At 36.4% G+C, this 9,603-nt stretch overlaps 1 long non-coding RNA gene across 1 annotated transcript in view; it reads left to right on the top strand.

Annotated features, from left to right (window-relative positions):
• Positions 1 to 5,057, top strand: part of LOC106514625 (uncharacterized) — a 54,262-nt gene extending 49,205 nt beyond the window's left edge. The window contains exon 2 of the long non-coding RNA XR_001309905.1: positions 4,791 to 5,057. This is a non-coding gene — a long non-coding RNA (uncharacterized LOC106514625). The remainder of the gene's footprint in view (positions 1 to 4,790) is intronic.
• The last annotated feature ends 4,546 nt before the right edge of the window (positions 5,058 to 9,603 follow it).

Raw genomic sequence — 9,603 nt, 5'->3', positions numbered from 1 at the left:
TGTGTGTGTGTGTGTGTGTGTGTGTGTGTAAATGTGTGGTGTGTGTATGTGTGTTGTGTGTGTGTGTGTGTGGGCGGTGTGTTGGCAGATTTAGCTGATTAGTGTCCCACCGTCCACTGGAAGTGTAATAATTTGGAAAATAACCAAGAACGGGATCAAGCATTCGCCCCCGACACTGAGATCAGGACAGAAGATGATGCAGAACTTTGGCTTATTTCTCTCTGTCAGAGTTTTTGTCCTCTAACAGAGAGTTAAAGGTGTCTCTGGTCCTCAGGTAAAAGCTAAAAGTATAACAATTATAGCTAAAACTTAAACTAACAAAAGTGCAGTTGAAAGTAACTGAATTATAACCTAAAAGAATCAGAAAATAATAAAAATGAATAAATAATAAATATAATAAGTACATAAAAATATAAAAGGGGTATAAAAAACAAAATATAGCTAAAAGCATTAAAATGCTAGCTGAAATCAAAATGTACTAAAATGCCAGTTTATAATAGCAGAATGATAAATGCCAAAACTATCAATTATAGCTAAGAGTTAAAACGAACTAATATGTAGCTAAAAGTAACAGAATGTAGCAAAAAACAAAAAGTAGCAAAATTGTAATTAAATGCTTAAAGTAGCAAAAGCCTAGCTAAAAACTAAAAGTAACAAGAAGCTAGCTAAAAATTGCAAAAATGTAGCTAAAAGCATCAGAACTGTGCTGAAAAATATCTCAGATGTTGTTAAAAGCAGCACAAATGTAGGTAAGAGCAGTAGTAAAAAAGTARCTGAAGGTAGCTAAAAAGTTTTTAAAAAGTAGCTAAAAGCTAAGTGTAGCAGAAAACAGAGAGGTGGTGAAAATGTAAGCTAAAAGTAGCATAATTGCAAAGACAGAAGAACGTTAGCTTAAAACAAGAAGTAGCCCGACAAAGGAAAACAATAAATTTTAATTGTAATAACGTTTAAGTAACTGAAGAGGTCATAATGTACGTCAATGAAGAAATTGTTTTGAAGTAAAGTTAAGTTCAAAATTATAAAAGTTCTGAATCCAGAAGTGGCACCACCCACCTCCACTCAGATCAGAAACCTAAGAAACTCCTGGAAACACAGCCAGAACCACAGATATTTAAATAAATTCTGACTGCGTGCCGCTGTTAGTCAATGTTAGTCAAACGGGCGAAGGAAAGCGTTAAAGTTGGATTTGAATAATTAAACGGAACAACTTCTGTTTGTGTGGAAATCGATGTTGCTCGGCTCCCATGAAGCTAAACTGGAAACATAATGAGAAACACTTCATCATTTCATACAGCCGGCCCGCCGCACGGTCTGATCTACTGACCACACTGCTCTGTGTGTGGAGGAACAACCGTACCTGCCTCCCTGTTTGTGGAGGCGTGATTTGTGCCGTTTTATTGTGAAATAAAAGGGATTCCATGACGAGATGATGTTGAGAAGATTAAACAAACTGAACAGTCATTTTGGCGGGCACGAGTGTTTACATTGAAGAAAGACAGACCAGTACTTCATATTAAAACTTTAAAGAACCGAAACAGATGTGGGGATTTCTCTCACATCTGGAATCCCGGCTCTCTTTTCAAACCTGCCATCCTGATTCCAAACACATCGGCCGTTACGTTCAGTCATTCTCAGCCGATGGATACAGGTTGACCTTTCAGGACGCCTGCTGCTTTCCTGCTGACGCAGAGTTATTAAAAGAAAAGGAAGAAGAGCGGAGCCGTCTGTTGAGCAGTGATATCTCTGCAGGGCCTTAAATCACAGAGGCAGCTTTTGATGCAGCCGTAAAGATTAAACTAAGGTTAAATCCATCAGTCTGTCTGTCAGTGCGAGTTTAGCTTTAATATGTATTTTTACTATTTTAGTTAATAGAATTTCTTTAATTTTGGCTTTTGGTTATCTTTTTGTTACGTTACTACTGTTCTGTTACTGCTACTTGTAGCTAGCATTTGACTGCTTCTATTGTTTAGTTAACACATGACAACATTTACTTAGCAATATGTTCATTTTAGATTTAGCTATATTTTGCTTTTAGTTAATGCTTTGTTACTTTTAGCTGGCATTTTTCCACTTTAAGCTAGCATTTAGATATTTTTAGGCTTTAATTGGCRTTTGGTGACCTGTACTTAATAATTTTTTTGACCTCACATTCTATTATGTTCRCTTTTTCCAAGCATTTGCTACATGCAGTAAGTGTTGTGTGACTTTGAGCATTTAGTTATCATTATTATTTTGCTTCCTTTAGCTTTTAATTTTTATTTGGCTAATTTTTGCCTTTAACTGTTTTTAAATACTTTTCACTTTTAGATGTCATTTTTGCACTTGTAGCTAATGCTTTGCTACTTTTAGATTTACTAACTTTCAGTTAAATTGCAAAATGTCAGTAAAAGAAAGAAGAAAAGTGTGAGGCTGACCGACCATCCACTCTTTTAATTAGCTGAACATGAGAACCCACCGACCTCCATTATTCATGATTTTCCATCTTTAGTTAATATTTTCTGTAGGATTCAATCTGCAGATCGTCTAAAGTATCCCTGACAACAGTCCGTGGTTCTGAACTTGTTCGCTCTGCGTGCATCACGCTCCCCTGACTCTGACGGGCAAAGGTGGGCTGAATGCCGTCATTACGAGCTCTCGGGTTGAGAGTGACTCACAGCGTGAGTCATTATGAGCCGCAGAGATTCTGAACAACAAAAACTTGTGACTTTTGTTAAAAAGGTTAGCTCGTTAGTATTCAGCTCAGCTTCCTCTGTGACCTGACATGAGGCGCATTACAACCAAGGTTAGATGTTCCTGACGCTGAGCGGCGCTAAATATTTCTGATTTTAGTCTCTTTGTGACAACAACTGTTAGGGATTAATACACTCCTTCAGAAAGATACACCTGAACAACTAGAAGCATGATCTGTTAGCATTGTWAATGACTCTCAGCWAMTACCACACCAAATTTTGGCTCATTTGTTTATGTAAAAATGATTAGTTGAAGACATTTTTGTGGTTGTTTTGTTGGCCGTCTTTAATCAGGCTGATTTTGAGAGTTTAATTAAAATCTGTCCACTGGGCCACTTGGCTGATCTGGTCACATCAAATCTTGAAATCTCTATCAAAACTTTTTTCCTGTGAAATAATTTTTTCTCGCGTTTTTTTTCAATATTATGACTTCATTTTTGTAACTTTATAAAAATTATCTTAGTCTGGCCCTAATACTCAAGAGAGGCAACTCAGTGGATAACCAGCTATCTAATGTCAACACCAGCCGATCCAATGCTAAAGCTAGCATTTTAAATACTAAAGCCAGCCTATCTGTGCTAATGGACAGCAGAAGAAGTAGGCAATCCAGCAGGGTTAGGCGATATTGGCAAAAAAATTCATCATGATTAATTGTGGTATTTAGCCAATAACAATTAATAKGATGATTAATCTCCTGGAGTCCCTGGACGCCCACACGTCCTAGTCACCTGACCAAATCAAATCACTCGACTGGGAAAGATTTGCTCTCCATAAAGATCTGTTCCAAATTGTGTCAAAAGTACTGACTTCAGGCTATACATACGTAGATTTTTAAATTGTGTTGATAGACCAAGTTAAACCGGAGTTATGACAAATAAATTGCAGAACTTTTGATTAATTTAGTTTTTTAATGTTTGTCATATTTGAAGCGGAATGAATGTGGAAATTTCCACTCAATCTGCCTGGTGGCATTAATCGTATTAATTGTCAAGTGCCAAAAAGTAGTTGAGTAAAGTTTTTCTGACGATTAATTGCACACGACATGATTTTGCTCAACCCTACAATCCATTGGGTAACCTGCCTAGTTGTTAGCCTCTCCAATGCTAACAGACCATTAATCAGATCAGTAGCTGGCTTTTGAATACTGTAGATGTAGCCTCCTGCTACAAGGACGTAGCCACCACTGGGTGTGTAATAGTCTTAATTTTGGCCCTCATGCCACTCCATAGAACACTTCAGGCCATGGAACAAACTGAATACAAAGAAAACATGAAAAATATTGATCAAAAATAAACAGGAAAACAAACTCAAAACAGAAACACACACGGATCGTGACACTTTGATGACAGAAAAAAACAGGCTTTGGCTCCGTGTAAAACAAATAAACTCTGTCTGGGTAAATGTCACGCGTGTAAGCTCTGTGAGGCTGGCCTGGCTGAGGGTGACTCKGTGGTTTTTCTGCTCTGTGGCAAGAAAAAGGCTATTTATCATAAACCGGCAGCACCGTTTCCTTTTTGTGTTCTTGTGCCTCCAGCAGCAGCTGAGATTACAAACAACACAGTGGCGCTCACACACACGTTCAACACTCTTTACATGCACACACACCTGCGCACACACACGTGCACATCACCTAAAGGGTCTGAATTTGGSGCGTCGGTGCAATGGGTTACCCTTGGTTCTGTGCCATCAGAGTCTCTGCTGGCCCTACAGACAAATTAAACAAATAAAARTAAATACTGCAGAATAAAAATGTAATGTGTTCTCTGTTCTAATTAATTCAAGTTCTTGCTGTTGTCTGGCCTGCAGGGAGAAGCAGGTTTAGTTTGTCGGTGCGTTTTATAAAAGCTAAAATCAATGAAATATTTATCAGCTACAATATTTTTTAAGCTTTTTGTATTGCCTGACTTCCTTTAAATTAGCCTATTATTACAAATTATCTGCTGAATAATTTATTTTAAAGATATTAATGTTTCCAAATGTCAGATTCATGAAGTCATCCTTATTGTCTAATAATAAACAAAAGACAAAAAAAAACAATATTTTCTGCTGTATTTTTATTAGAAACTTGTCTGAGTCAGAGGTCAGAGGTGAAACGGTGTAAGTGAGCATGATGATCGGAAGCTGTCCTGACAGATGTGATGACGCGGCGTCCTCGGGCCTCGGCGGTTCTTACATGTGGACGGATTGGAGGACTGGATGTTTATCAGATTACAGAGGATGAAGGACGTTCATGAACGGTACAGAGTCTTCTGTGACAAGCTTATAACAGCACTAAATGCTCACATTTAAACTGTTTACTGTTCAATAAATGATGTTTTATCAGATTAACACTGACACTGAAAACAGAGCTCTTGATTTACTGACCTGTCTAGGTTCCAAACCTCAACAACACTCAAAAAACAGATTGTTGGATTTACTTAATCAAGTTATATCAACATTTTCTTTAAAATAAACGTGAAATTTGCTTTACATTTACTCAACTAGTGTGTGGTCGTAAGTGTCTAAATTTAACAAAGTTCTAGCTAAAATTAGCTAAAGCTAAAGTAAACTAAATGCAAGCTAAAAGTAGCAAAATATTTGCTGCAAGTAGCAAAATGTTAATTAACAGCCAATGGTATCAAAAATGTGGCTAAAAGCTAAAATTACCAAAGTGCTAGCTAAAAATAGCCAAATACAGTATCTTCTCTAGAACAACAGCAGGCTACTTGTTGTATCAGAGAGCCAGATCCTGGATCAGGACTCTGAAGTGGAAAATGTGGAAAAGTTTGAGGGGTTTCTGCAGGGTCTACCCCCTCAGTCTTTCCTCCCTCAGTCTCGCTCAAAGCTGCTTGTTGTCTTACAGCAGAAGTCCTCCATCCTTTATTCTGTCTTGATTTTTCCCGCTGCCTGGCTGTGTAAACCAATATAGCACCTTCTGCAGGCTTCACCTTTTTTAATTTAACATCCAGTCATGGTTTGTTCCTGTCTGAGCAGGTGATGCTGATGTGTTTTATTCTCTCCCCTCTGAACGGCTCTTTGTCCCCATCTCTCCKCTGCAGCTGAAGTGAAAATGTTCTTATGTAAACCTGGTGATTGGTAAGACGTAGCTGAGCCTCGATCTTCATCCTCGTTTCAGGTTACACAACCTTTACCTTCCAAGATTGTTGTAAAAACAAACTGACAAATTTCACCACTGTTATAAAACCTGAATTATCTTAGGTAAATTATTGGTTTTAAAATGTTTGTGACAACAAAACTTGCTAAAAGACAAATGTAGCTAGAGGCCACCTCTAAAGCTAAATGTAGCATAAGGTTAGCTAGAAACTAAAAATAGTAAAAGCACAGATGAAAGCAGCAAAAGTTTTGCTAATAGTAATAAAAGAATGACTATAAGCTAGAAGCATTAAAATGATTGATAAAAGCTAAAAAAAAGTCTAGCTTAATGATAAATGCATGAAAAGGCTAACTACAAGCTAAAAGTAACAAAAATTTGTTCTAAAAATTAGCTAAAAGCTAAAATTAACAAAGGCTGCCTGCAATCTATAAGTATGAAAGTGATTGCTAAAAGATAAAAAAGTAATGGTAAAAGTACCAAAACTAGTCACYAAACGTAAAAGAAGTTTAAATTATTGTAAGATTACGAAGAAAATAAATTAAAAGAGCAAAAAGCTGACTAAAAGCTAAAAGTAGCACAAGAGTAGATGCTAAAAGGTGTCTCAGTAGCTTAAAGCTATGTGTCAAAATGATTTATAAAAGCTCAAAGTAAATAAATGCTTAGCTTAATAGTAAAAGTTTTAAAAGGCTAAGTAGAAGTTAAAAATAACAAAAAAGTTAGCTTAAAGCAAATGTAAACAAAAGGCTATCTACAAGCTAAATGTAACAACCAGCTAAAAGCTAAACATTGCAGAAGACTAGCTAAGAACATGTATCACTGAGTAATGTACCTATTTATGTTAGGTACAAAGTTTAAATGTAAAAAAAATATTTTTTATGTTTTTGTATTTTTACAATTGTTTACTTGTTTTTTTAGTCATTTCAGAGGAACATAGGAATCCATTTAAAGAGATTTTAGACTATTTCCCGCAGTGAAACCTCTTCATGAATAAAGTCTGCTTGTCTTCTTGGGAAATAAATTTTCTTCGTGCTGTTCAGTCACAGCAGATCCGTAAAATCTGTTCTGACAACTGCAAAACCACTCAGCACAAATACAGATTCAATTTTCCCCTTAACTCCACAAAGTGTCACGTCTGGAGAGAAGCTGGACTTCTTAAGAGCTTCTTAAAATAATAATAAAAAAAGTAAAAAAGCTTTTTTTATTTTATTTTCAGATTTTGATACTTTGTTGTGATGATACCACTTTTCTTGACTCTAACCTGCTGAAAGCGTGAAAAGAGTTTTGATTCCTCAATTTTCAAATCTTGAAGATGTTCGGCAGATTTTCCCATCTGCAGCTCACAAATCTAAAACTTAGGTTTTTTGTTTGTTTTAGCTGAATAAATGAAAGTTATTTATTCTTACATTTTTTCAGTGGATAAACATTTTCACACTGAGCAGCGATGTAACCGATTAATCTTAATACCACAGAAACCTGAAGTTCATCAATAACAATTTGATTGACTTGCTTGATGTTTCCATCCACATAAAAATTACAAAATCAATGAAATGAGCGTATGAGTGGTTTTTTGTGGGGTTTTTTTATTAAAAAAATTAGGTAAAAAGATACTCAACTGATGTGATCTTATATTTTTAAAATATAACATAAGGGTCAGATAAAATGTTAAAAAGGGCGAGATTTGGCCCACAGACCTTACATTTTTTAAGTTAACTTTTTCTCAGTGGAACGTCAAGTTTACMGATTTTTTTTAAAAGCAGAACTGCTGAAACTCACCAAAGCAAAGTCAAATCCCAGCTCTGTTTTCTGTCTTTTTTCCCTCCCCTCAGACATAATTACTCATTTTCAGCAGGTTCAAACACCTGGAGGACGAGCAAAGCTGAAAATCAGCAGAACATGAGCTGAGCACAGCTCGGCTGTCTCCTGCAGTTTCTGACGTAACAGTTTCACCTCAGTGACTCTGAGCTTCTCTTTTTCTGTTTTCATGAAATTAAGTTTAGTTCAGACGAAATGCCAGAAAAGGTTTGATGTCGTTTTATCCATGGGGGGGGGGGGGGGGGGGGGGGGGAGCAGGAACACCTGAAAAACCCTGATAGTTTGATGATCTTTACCTGCTAGAAGTAATGTTTCATATTATAACTCACTCTGCTAAACTGAAGGAATGAATCTGCTCAAACATGAAACTTTTTCTTTTATTCTCTACTTTTTATTAAAGATCTAAGTTTTATTTAGATTTTACTCTTCTGCTACTTTTAGCTACTGTTTTGCTACGTCTCGCCTGTAACTATGTTTTGCTACAAAGAAATTATTATCTGCAGTTCTGTTAAATTTGAGCTTTTTGCTACTTTTAATGAGCATCTAAACTTTTACTACATTTAGTTTTTAGTCATTCGTCTGGAAATTTTAGTTTTACTTGATCTTTTGCTTTGTTTAGATTTTAGCTACTATTTTGCTACCTTCAGTTGTTAGTTTGGCTTTTGCTACTTAAGTAGCAAATTACTTAATTTGGTTTTTAACTATTGCTATGTTACCTTTAGCTGTTAGCTAACATTTTTTTTGCATGATGTTTTAACTATTGTTCCATCTTGTGCTTTAACAGTGTGAAGGGCTGAAGGAACTGTCCAAGGTCCTGAAAGTGCTGAAATGTTTCTGGACTTAAGACAGTGTAAAGGATTTAAGGAACTGTACAAGGTCCTGAAAGTGTTGGAATGTTTCAGGACTTAAGACAGTGTGAAGGAGTGAAGGAACTGTCCAAGGTCTTGAAARTGCTGAAATATTTCAGGACTTTAGAGAGTGCGGAGGACTGAAGGAACTGCCCAAGGTTCCAAAAATGCTGGAAAGTTACAGGACTTTAGACAGTGGAAAGGGCTGAAGGAACTGTCCAAGGTCCTGAAAGTGCTGAAATGTTTCAGGACTTTAGACAGTGCGAAGGACTGAAGGAACTGTCCAAGATCCTGAAAAAGCTGAAAATTTCCAGGACTTAAAGAGTAACTCACCCCCAAATTAACTTTTTTAAGATGATAAACTATCTAGAATATGTCTAAAATGTTATATAATACTTTTTCTGTGCTAATTTTGATGTTTTTGTGCGTATTTGTTCAAATCTGTAATATTTGGTCAAAAAACGACTTTTTGCTGCTCATATGGGTTGGGCAGTGGTACTGCAGGCTAATTTGCATATTGGTTAACACTCTTCACGATGATGCGTCTTCTCCATGGTTTTGTCACAGCGGTTGTGTTCTGGTATAAAAACCTCTCTCTGACACGGTTTGTATATGTTTAGTTTTGTTTAGCAGATTTGATGTTACAGGTCACATTCAGAGCTTAAAAAAACAGAAACATAATAATAAAAACACAAACAAAATGGTTTGCAAACATTCGAAAGCCAGTATAGATCTATCTAATTCTAAATCCTGAGAATCACTTAAGGCCTGACAATCAGATTCCCATAGACCGGTTGGTGTTTCTCAGCATCCTAGCCAAACAAGAATCACATTTCTGGCACACAGGCTTCAGCACTGCCACTCCTGATGACAGAAGATAAAATGCACTAATGGAAATGCCATCTTGTTACAAAAGACAGGGCTCCAGCATCATTGTCAACAATAACAAAACTAAAAAAAAGTCAATGAGGAGGCAAAACAATGCAGAAATAGAAAATCTGACATTACTTGAAAGGAGGAAAACAATCACAAATGGTTATGGCAGAGGTATTGTTTGAGTCTGGCACATATTTGTTGTGTGTGTGTGTGTGTGTGTGTGTGTGTGTGTGTGTGTGTGTGT

This window comes from Austrofundulus limnaeus, unplaced genomic scaffold (assembly GCF_001266775.1).
Source record: "Austrofundulus limnaeus strain Quisiro unplaced genomic scaffold, Austrofundulus_limnaeus-1.0 Scaffold21, whole genome shotgun sequence".
NCBI classification, from domain to species: domain Eukaryota; kingdom Metazoa; phylum Chordata; class Actinopteri; order Cyprinodontiformes; family Rivulidae; genus Austrofundulus; species Austrofundulus limnaeus.
This window is presented reverse-complemented; position numbering and strand designations above follow the sequence as displayed.